This window comes from Pinus tabuliformis, chromosome 8, assembly GCF_031772625.1.
Source record: "Pinus tabuliformis cultivar Carrire ecotype Pingquan chromosome 8, CPIR1, whole genome shotgun sequence".
Lineage (NCBI taxonomy): Eukaryota > Viridiplantae > Streptophyta > Pinopsida > Pinales > Pinaceae > Pinus > Pinus tabuliformis.
Genome location: NC_142294.1, coordinates 1,160,612,377 through 1,160,623,086, shown reverse-complemented (window position 1 = coordinate 1,160,623,086; position 10,710 = coordinate 1,160,612,377). Strand labels below are relative to the sequence as shown.

Below are 10,710 nucleotides of genomic sequence, written 5' to 3'. Positions count from 1 at the left end.
TGGGAGCTCCTCTCTCCTTTATAGCCTCTGCCTCTCTCGATCCCAAGGCTCACCTCCTCCTACATGATTCCTCTCTTGCCACGTGTTTCTTCCCTCCTGCGCAGTCCCTTCATGTGTCTGTGTGGGCTCCATTTCTACATCCCCCTTTGGCCCCCTTGGCTCCCCTTTAAGTCACAACGTTGTGCTACTAGGAAGTGACTTTTTATTCTAAAAGTGAGTTATGTCCCCCTTCCTCACTTTTTTTTATTTACAAATAACTATAGAAGGCAAAAATTGAACAAAATCGAATATTCTAATTAGCCATGACTAATTAGGAATATTGCAAAATTCTCTTGCATCAAGCCTCTTAACCATGTCCCTCACTTCACTTCTTTCACTATCAGACTGCCTTTGTGCAACAACCATAGCCTCAGCCTCTGCCATGGAGTCCTCCATGTTTTCTAGAATGGCAATGCTTCAGACAACTTCTCGAAGACCACTCATCAGTGCACCACCAACAGTATCTGGATGCTCTTTATAGGTTGCCTCCCCAACAAAGAATAAACAATTTTCTACAGGCCTGCCCAAAACATTGTAGTCCTCTCCAGAAGCACCAAAGACAACATAATAATAAGCACCCATACTGAATCAGTCACCACCTCAGTTTGTAGCAACATATGCAATGGGGTCTGGTATAGTAGTTTCTCCAAACAACTTTCGGAGGATCATGACTGCATGTTTAACATGATCAGAGGTTTCTAAAATCCTGGCCATCTATTGGAACCTTTCCAACTACAATAGCAATCATAACTAGCACACCAACTATTTTCTTCAGAGTCCAAAACATAAAACATCAGCCACATAACTTTGTGCTCTCTAGAGTTGCCCCAAAATAATCCACACTCTCATCCAAAAATACCTTCAGAAATCCCATAACTACCTTGTTCAAGACACCAAATCCAAGTTGTTGAATGGAGGTTAATTTCCAATCTAGAAGAGCTAGTGAAAAATCTATTGTATTTTCTTTCAAGCAGCTAAGGGGTGCAGTTATTAGAACTACATCACCAACAACTCCTGATTATTCTCAGTGCAAAATTTGACCTCTCTCTCTATTCCACCTTTTGACTTTGGGTCCTTCGTAGAGTATGAAATCTCTGTTACAACATGACCTAGCTGAATATTAAGACCTTCAGTTAATGCCTCCATAATAGTGTTATAACCTCCTTTAATCATACAATGAGCTCCTCCAAAACCTCCGTAAGTATCATCCTGATTCCATAAGGGAGTGAAACCCAACTAAGTTCTGCTGCACATCCATACTACAAATTAGCAAAATGCCAATCCATAACTCATCTCTCAAGTGGATTTAGGCTTTGCTATTCCATGCTGGAATTGTCAGATAAATTTAGTTTATCAGGTTGAGATTCCATGTTAATTCCATTTTCCATACCTGCAACTATTAAAATGTTACTTTCAGAAACTGCCTTTATGCTAGAATCAATTGTTGCACTCAATGCCTCTAAGTCTCCCGCTGAGGAATCCAGAATTGTGCTTTGACAGTCAGAATTGTTAAGAAGACCTTTACTACTTGCCAACTCTGAACCAGTTGAGCTTGATCGAGCAATGCGTCGCTTTTTTTAGAGCATATTCTAACCCCTCATCCAGAGAAATGTGCATTTTTACATCTCCATTCTGAGCAATAAGAATCACCATATCATCAAGTGGGATGTTATACTCTACTTCAAGTGCCTCATCTAAGGTGGCAGGAACTTTTGACCAGTCACAGAAGCATATAGAGGGCAGTAACTATTTAGCACTATCAACTCTAGGCCAAGCTGTGTACAAAGAAATTCAGATGGATCTAATTTTCTTTATGTTGCCACATATGCCTCAACACCAGTAATAATGCTAGCACCTAGATCCATTGGCACTGAAAGTGCTGAACGATCTGTATAAACTCTTCCACCTACCCTATCTCATGCTTCCAAAACAGTTACATGACATTAATTTAGCCACTTCAAATTCCTAGCAACTGCTAGCTCAGAAGGCCCTGCACCAATAACAATTATCCTTTTCCGACTTTCTAAAATAGAATTTCCATCATTGGCCTCTGATGCTGCATTTACTTGGATTCTTGTTTATCAATTTGTTATTCCACTTGCAAAATTATGCAAAACTTTTTCTCTGCCAATATCATTAAACTCATCTTCACCATAAGAATTTTTTATTTGGTCTAAAGCATAATGAATTTTGAGTAATGGATCCACTTCAATTTTTACTCCATGATCCTTTCCTAAAAAAACTTCATTTTCAGTCCCAGCCAGAAATGTCTCTGGTTCCTAGCTTATCATCTTTGTGGGGAACAACAGATTCAATTTCCACCTCATTTTTCACAGCCTCCACAGTTAAATTCCCTGTTGTATTGGGTGCAACCACTAGGGCTTTGTCTATTTTCATAAGAGAAATACCACATTCTTCATAATCCATTTTATCTGATTCTGTTGACCCAAAGTAGTTCTCTGCAAGTTTGTTTCTCTTCACATATTCCACATTAAGCAACATTGTTTGGTTTTCACCTTCTACCTTAATCTGACCAAGAATGAAAGCAACCTCCTCTTCTCCATCAATCACTTTGTTGCCACAATTTTTTGTCTGCATACTCTCTTTTGAAAGCTTCAGCTTTGGCTCAAAATCATCTTTCGTTTTTGGCTTTTTCACTACAAGACCAACATTTATATACCCCTGCAGTAATAATCATGCACATTGTGAGCCAAAAAGTCTCTTCTAATTAGATTTATTTTTTTAAGGTTACAGATGCATGGAAATACATTAATGACTACCAAAGATGCAACTCCTTTGAAACAAGACAAATGCAATAAGTTTATCTAGAATTTTATCATGAATCAAAGAAAAAAAGAAATTTTCAAATAACTAATAATATGACACCAAAAAATTGTAACAACAAGAAATATAGTATATTCATAGGCTAACCTCTCACAAGTCAGTTTGTCAATTGGATGTCTAGCTCAGGTGGTTATTTGGGTAACACCCACTTAGGTTATTACACATCTACAAGAGACTAAGACTAAGGACATTTCATACTCCATCATCCCATTCATTATGTGATCAAAAGGGGGTTCTACTATCTATTCAAGGATTACAAAACTCAGTTTTGACCTTCTTCCAATATTTAAATTAGATATGCCTATCTTTGTTCATGCGGGAGACCCTTAGGACAATCACATATTTTTTCTCGATGCTCCCATCTACTGGAGGCACCATGTGGCAAGCCAAGTGCAACACCTTCTTTGATTCTAGATCCATGAGACCTCATTGGATCATATGCTCTTCATCAATGAGTTTCCCCACCCTCTTGAGGGGCCTGTAGAAATTTCATCTCAGAGCCTGAGATAGTTCATGTCATACCAATAGGAATTCAAGTTCCTCTAGACACCATTAGTGAGATGCCTCTTCCAGGCAACAACAAATTTCACAAGTTCATCTAGTCATCTATATAGGATTTCTTCTGTACAACCTTGGATGTTAGTAGAGATGTATATACAATGATTGTTGACTTGGAGGAGGAATATCCTTCTCAGTCTTCCTCCAAAATCCAAGATAATAGCTCCAAGAATTCATGATCTTCTCTTCCTTGTACCCCTGTACATGAAATTTCTCCTAAGGTTTTAGCTCTTAATAGTATGTACGTAGTAGTATTTGTTTTCGGCACCCCCTCTTTGGGTGGTTTTCTCTATAACTATACTATTCTAGATGATGTTTCCTCTGTGATTTCTTTGAATCATTGTCTTCTTGACAAATAAGAGAAATTAAACTTCAATTTTAAATTTGTGATCTCTTTCCATTATCTCATGATTTATTTCTACAAACTCTTATTGTAGGTAAGAAAGAATTTAAGACTTCAAACGTATAATAGAACTTTCAGAAAGCATGGAGTTATGGGCTGGACAAAAGTCGAACACCTTGAGAAGGTGGAATCCTATGTGTGGAAAGCTTCACTTGGAAGCAACTGTAGGCAAAGGAGACAAAGTCTGTGAAGGAAGCAAAGCATGGTCAGTGAAGGCAGCATAATCCAGTAGCTTAATGATGGAAAATTGTCAAGTTAAAGGCACGGTAAATTTTCCAAAATAAAATATGAGTCCCCACTCTAACACATGTTAAAAGTGAACTAAAAAGGTGGACTCATTTAATGCATGTGATTAGAATGTGCAAGAGATCAATACTGCAGATGTGAAAGAGAAATCAAATGGAAACATAAAGTAGACATGTGCAAGAGATCAATACTGCAGATGTGAAAGACAATTCAAATGGAAACACAAATTAGTACATGTCTACTTAGCAGAGACTGTGAGAAGTCTCAATTCCAGGATGATAAAGGCTCAAGAAGCATAGAGCCATAGTCACTGGGTCAAGAGGAACTGTGAGCATTGTTTTCTCTGGATTTTTCACCAAAGCCTCCTGTCTCAACATACTCCACCTAATAACAACCAAAATCAAGCAAAGCAATGAAAATGTACTCCCTATTGCTATGCCCCACACAACACCTTTGCTCAAGAAGGATCCTGAGGGACACACAATACCAATTGGCTACCCACATAGTCCCGGGTTGGCAAGCAATGACAAATTAAAACTCTCACATCTCTCGGGAATCTCTCCCAGTAATGCATTTTCTGAGAAGTTTATGAACTTGAGGCCAAATATTTTACACAAATTGGGAGGAATGATACCTTCAAGATGATTGGAGGACAGGTCCAAGTACATTAGCAAGGCTAGGTTAGCCATCTCTACAGGAATGCTTCCACTAATACTATTATTATGAACAACAAAAAACACTAGTGAAGATAGATTTCCTATAGTAAATCTGTTATTGCTCGAATCCAAAAAAAATAAAGGATGAAAAGACGATGGTAAGAGACTGCCAACGAGATTGTTGTTGCTCAAATCTAAATGAGTGAGCCTTTTTGGATTTCCAAGCGCTGTAGGAAGGGTGCCCGTCAGTTTATTATTTGTTAGATTAAGCTTCACAAGGCCTGAAATCCTTCCTAACCCCATAGGAATACTACCAGAAAACTAGTTATAAGACAAAATCAGACCTTGAAGGTTTTGGAGTCTCTCAAAATTAGGTAAAATGGACCCACTACGAAAATTGAAGGACAAATCTAGAAAAGTCAGATTTGCAAGCCAAGAAAGTTTCCGAGGAACATGACTAGTAAGTAGGTTTCCCTGTAAATTTAACTCAAATATAACGCTGCAATTCCCAATCTGCTCAAGAATGTTACCAGTCAAATTGTTCCATGAAAGGTCCAGTCCATGGTGTTGTGTAAACTCAGAATCAGGTAATGGGAATATTTCCTTGTATCCAGCACAAATTTCACCTGGAATGGAACCAAAAAGCTTGTTATGAGAAAGGACAAGGTTATCCAACATTTCTAGCTGCCCAATCTTTCTTGGATTGTGCCAGACAAATCATTACTTCCCAAATCAACAACCACAAGATTGACACAGTCAAAAAGTTGAAGAGGAATTTTTCCTGATCCTGTTTCCATGTAGTGATAAATTTGTTAAATTCTTCATTTTTCCAACCTCTTTAGGAATAAATCCTTGTAAATAATTGTTATCAAGGTGCAACCTCTGGAGATTACTGGCAGTAGACATGGACAGAGACAACCCACCCACAAGGAAGTTATTGTTGAGTGATATTCCAAGCAAAGTCTATGAACTCCAAAGCTCATCTGGTAATTTTCTAGAGAAATTATTGTGTGCCATGTCTAAGGTGACCAAAGGCAGACTTGAAAGATAGCCAGGGATTCCACCAGAAAAATTGTTCCCATCCAATAACAAGTCTGTCAAATTCATGCACACTCAGAAAGTGTTCTCTATGCTAGTTGTAAATTGATTCAGTGAAAAAGAGAGAGGCTAGGCTCTTGGCATGAAAAAGATCTGATGTTATTGATCCATAGAGCCTGTTAGCATTAATTCACAATGTTCTGAGAGATGAACAGTTGCCCAGTTCCCAAGGTAAATGACCTTCAAACTGGTTTTTGGATAACCTTATAGAAGTTACTCTTCTCCATCCACCAAGCCAGGATGGAAGGGGTCCTATCAAAATATTTTCCTCAACAATAAAAATTTGAATTGACTCCAGATTTGTGAAATCATCGGGGAGCGGCCTACTGAAAACATGTGATCAACAATTCAAATAACAAGAAGATGATACAATGATGAAATTATCCATGACTATTGCAAAGTGGTTGTGCTAAGATTCATCCATGACAACTGTACTCATGGGAAGATAGTTCCACTCCCCACATTAGTGACTTCCATGTATGCACTCTAGCCATCTGTGCATTATAGAATGTCACCAATTATGTGTATATGCAATAGCAAAGTTTAAGATGAAATGTCATAGATGATCAATAACATTCTTTGACTCAGTGCCCACCTGAAACAAAATAAAAATTGCATTTGTCCATGCTATGAAAGCTCATATGTGCAAGCAATGTGTAGAAGAAAGAGAAACATGTCTGGGTCCTACTACAAAGCTGCAGTTACCAATGATTCTAGTTTTCTCCATGTGAACACAGAGAGTAAACTACACAAAGGCCAATTGCCCTGAGTAAACATTGAAAATGAAAAATGGTAATAAACCTCCCAGCAAATCCCAAAATTAGCAGGAGTCATGCAAACATCATGACTTACTATATTTACAGGTTGAAGAGTCATCTGTGCATGATACCTCATCAGTCTCCACATATGCTTGAAAGAATCAGGAAACAATTTCAGAGAATTACATAAATTTACAAATAAAAAATGTTATGTGTGAAGAAGAAGGAACATAACCAACTCCATGGTGGGGGAGATTTTGGAAAGTCAAAGCTCCTATGAAGTCTAAAATTTTTATGTGATTAGCATTAGGTGATAAATCCTTGAATTAGGAGGTCCTCCAAAAACCCTTCTTTGGGTAAATTCATGACAAGTCTTGGATAATTCTACATATGAAGAAGAGGGAACATAAGAAACTTTGTGGTGAGGGATATTTTGTAAATCCAAATCTCCTATGAAGTCTATAATTTTTATGTGATGCATTAGGTAAAAATCCTTGAACTAGGAGGTCATCCAAAGAAGGGCACAACAAGATCCAAGGAGATGCACACCTTGTTGGAGAGAGGTGGAGACAATAGATCATTTTCCTTTAATAAGGAGGTCTCAAAGGCTATTCTTCCACTGGATTAGGGTCAGGAATATTGGCAAGAGGCATCCTAGTTAGACTGTAAAAAGAAATGGTTTGAAGATAAATCTATCAAAACATAGATCTCTTTATCTGATTGCACTTAGAGCCATTTGGCCAACAATGAACTCAAGCATATTCTAGGAGGAGTTTCCTCCATTCCATGGTCAACACCAAATAAAATACCTCTATGATGGAATTAAATATATCACAAAGCCAAAATTCCCTCTCCATGAAATGGACCATCCTCACCATGAAGATTCTCAAATCTATTCCCATCATTGGTATTTCCAATTGACACCATCATTACAAGATGGAAGAACACACCATATACCCCACATGCTTCTTGATAAAACCCTGCAACAGAATGAAGGAAAAGGAATGAGAAGAGTATGAAAATAGAGCGTTCAACACAAAGACAAAAAAAGAAAAGCAAGAGCAGACATAGACCTTGCCTCTCATATATTCAACAATAATGACTATGGTATCCTTTAAACTCCCCTTCAAGATATCCATAAACCCTAATCATGAGTTGCAGGGCTATTAAGACCCTCCCTTGGGCCTCTCATGAAAAAAACCATACAAATGTGAAATTTTGTAAAAGCAATTTTACTAAGCACAAGAATGCCTAATGAGAATTTTTTTAATGGCGAGAGCACTCTTGGTCACCCAAGGAAACCTCTAGGCTCACTTAGGGAGTGATCTAAGTTCCTCATGTTCACTCCAAAATCACTAGAGAAACGCACTTCCAAGAGTGCCTCCCATGGAGGCATGGAGTGCTCCTTCATACCCCAAAGAGTGCTCCCAAACAGGTTCATTACAAGAGTGTGCTAGAAAAGGTGCTTCCATGTCTCTTGCACTCAAAGAACTCAAAGAGGTCGAGAATCAACAATTGTGGGAACAATTAATCTAAGAAAAAACAACATAATTCAAAGTAAGGAAGTAGCATGATGTAGCAACAAAAGAGAGTTACTCGCTATCGTGATTCAAATGTATGCATCCAAAATGAAGGAAGACCATAATGTAGAACAAGGTCGATGTATCTCAATTATTCTACTTTGGGCCCAAATAATCAAAATCAAGGAGAAATCTATATGATTAGAACCAAATGGCCACAAGTGACATGTTTTAACTTCTCCAATGGGCGGAACATGCCATAACATCTTTTGACCTACTATGAAACATTGAAGACATCAAGGTGCTACATGAGAAATAGAACCACAAAAGGTAGACACCAAAAAATCCATTCATAAAGGTTCAACTACTAACAGACAATGTGAGAACCACCATCAAGAATATCATGAAATTTACAAAGAGAAATAAATTATCATTTGCAACATTTCAAGTGAACAAAGAAACAATGTGATGGGAGGAGGCAATCCAACGATGTTTGAAATTGAAAATAAAACAATTCATGCAAAAGGCAATCAAACTCTTAGTAAAACAAAGATTTCCTTGCAAGATTTTCCACCATGACACTACAACAAATAGAACAAATTAACCAAACTAGAAAAGGATTGTGCAACACAATCTCTAAACTTGCTAAATAAAAATTGCACAATACTTGTTAATTTTGGAAACTAGGGCCAAACATCACTTTGGACAGCTCTTATGAGGCAGCTGATATTTTTCTTGGATTCCTCTTTCCCAGAGGTGTAGGATTGATCTAATGATCATCCCATTCTGACATGTACAAATGAAGTTATGAATTTATTTTGATTATGGACAAATTGTCAAGGTCGGCCAACCATCAAATTAGCCCCCTCCAGCCTTTAACGTTGCATATAAATACAAGGTGCCTCCTCCTCATTTTGGCATCTCATCTCATTCATCTTTCTCTCTATCATCTTGATTGGGTACGAATTTCTGGGCCTCTCTCTCTCCACACGTGCGAAAGGAACACTGTCTTTTCTAGCTGCTGTGTTGACCAGATTTGACCGAAATTTCAGGACGCTGAAATTTCAGGAGGCCGAAATTTCAAGAGACCGAAATTTCAAGAGGCTGAAATTTCAGGAGGCTGACTTTGACCAGAGTTGACCTTGATTGACTTCAGTTTTGAGTGGGAGACTTTTGTTTGGGCAGGCCGTTGTTCTGGGCACAAAAACCGAGGCAGTTTGACCCCTCCATTGACCATCATTGACTACCCTAATTCAGGTTGTTGCATTGACTTATGTTGACCATATTTGATTGGTTATTTTCAAACTGTTTTGGGTTGCATTATCTGTTGTTGGAGGCCGAGTTGACAAAGGTTGACTGAGCTGTTGTCGAAGATGCCGAGAGACATGTTGCACCGAGGGGGACATTTCGTGAAAGCAAGAAGCCTAATAGGTACCAAGGGTACTTAAATTCTATGAGCACCATTATTTAGTCTAAACCTTGCTCATCTGAAGAAGTTGTGAAGCAACAAGTATGGAAGGATTCTATGAACAAAGAGTACGAGTCAATTATGAAGAATGATGTATGGGATGTGGTCCTTAGACCCTAGGACAAATCTGTCATCACCTCTAAATGAATCTACAAGATCAAGCATGGCGCTAATGGAAGTGCTGAGAAGTTCAAGGCCAGATTTGTTGCTCGAGGCTTCTCTCAAAAGGAAGGTGTAGATTATGATGAGATATTTTCACCCGTTTCTCACTACGCCACCATCCGTTCGATTATAGCCCATGATGCCTCGCAAGGATGGAATCTACACTAGATGGATGTCAAGACTGCCTTCTTGCATGGTTCACTTAAGGAGTAAGTCTATGTGGAATAACCTAAGGGTTTTGAAGTTCAAGATCGTCATACACATGCATGCAAGTTGAAGAAAGCCCTATATGGGTTGAAGAAGGCACCCCGGGCTTGGTATGAGAGGATCGATAGCTATCCGATGAAGCTGGGATTTACAAGAAGTGAAGCTGATCTGAACCTTTACTTTAAGGTTGAGAATGATAAAACTCTCATCTTGGTACTCTATGTGGACGATCTCTTTCTGACAGGTGCAAATCCTCTTATTCATCAATGTAAGAGAGAGTTGGCTTCCGATTTCTTCACATCTCCATCAAAAGTAGGTGGCTTCACTTTCTTAAACTCATATGGAAAGTATCCCCTATCATTCCTCCTGTAAGGATGATAGCGATGACAATCATGATGTCTATCAGAACCAGAACTAGAATAGTACCTTTATCCATCGCCTCTCTTATTTAGAGTATCCAACAACCTACCATCTCTCGCCGTGTCAGATCTATGGGCCCTGTGACTACCAGGAGAACTACTTCCATATTTCCCATTAGTTATATCATCATGTCCATGGTTGATTCGAAGTGGCCCTTTTCATTAGAAGTCTAACAAGCAAGTATAACATTAACCTCTGCTTGTTTCTCTTATGCCTGTATGTTATCCTGTCATTTCAACCTTACAGCTCCTTCTTTCTTTGTTCAATCTTCTCAATGTATTTGCCAAATCAGAAGAGTGCCCCACACCATGTTGCCCATCTGATTCATAGG

The 10,710-nt window shown here is 38.5% G+C and overlaps 1 pseudogene; it reads right to left on the bottom strand.

The window, feature by feature from the left end:
• Positions 1-306: 306 nt before the first annotated feature.
• On the bottom strand, positions 307-10,494 carry LOC149239464 (lysine-specific histone demethylase 1 homolog 3 pseudogene; annotated as a pseudogene).
• Positions 10,495-10,710: the final 216 nt, after the last annotated feature.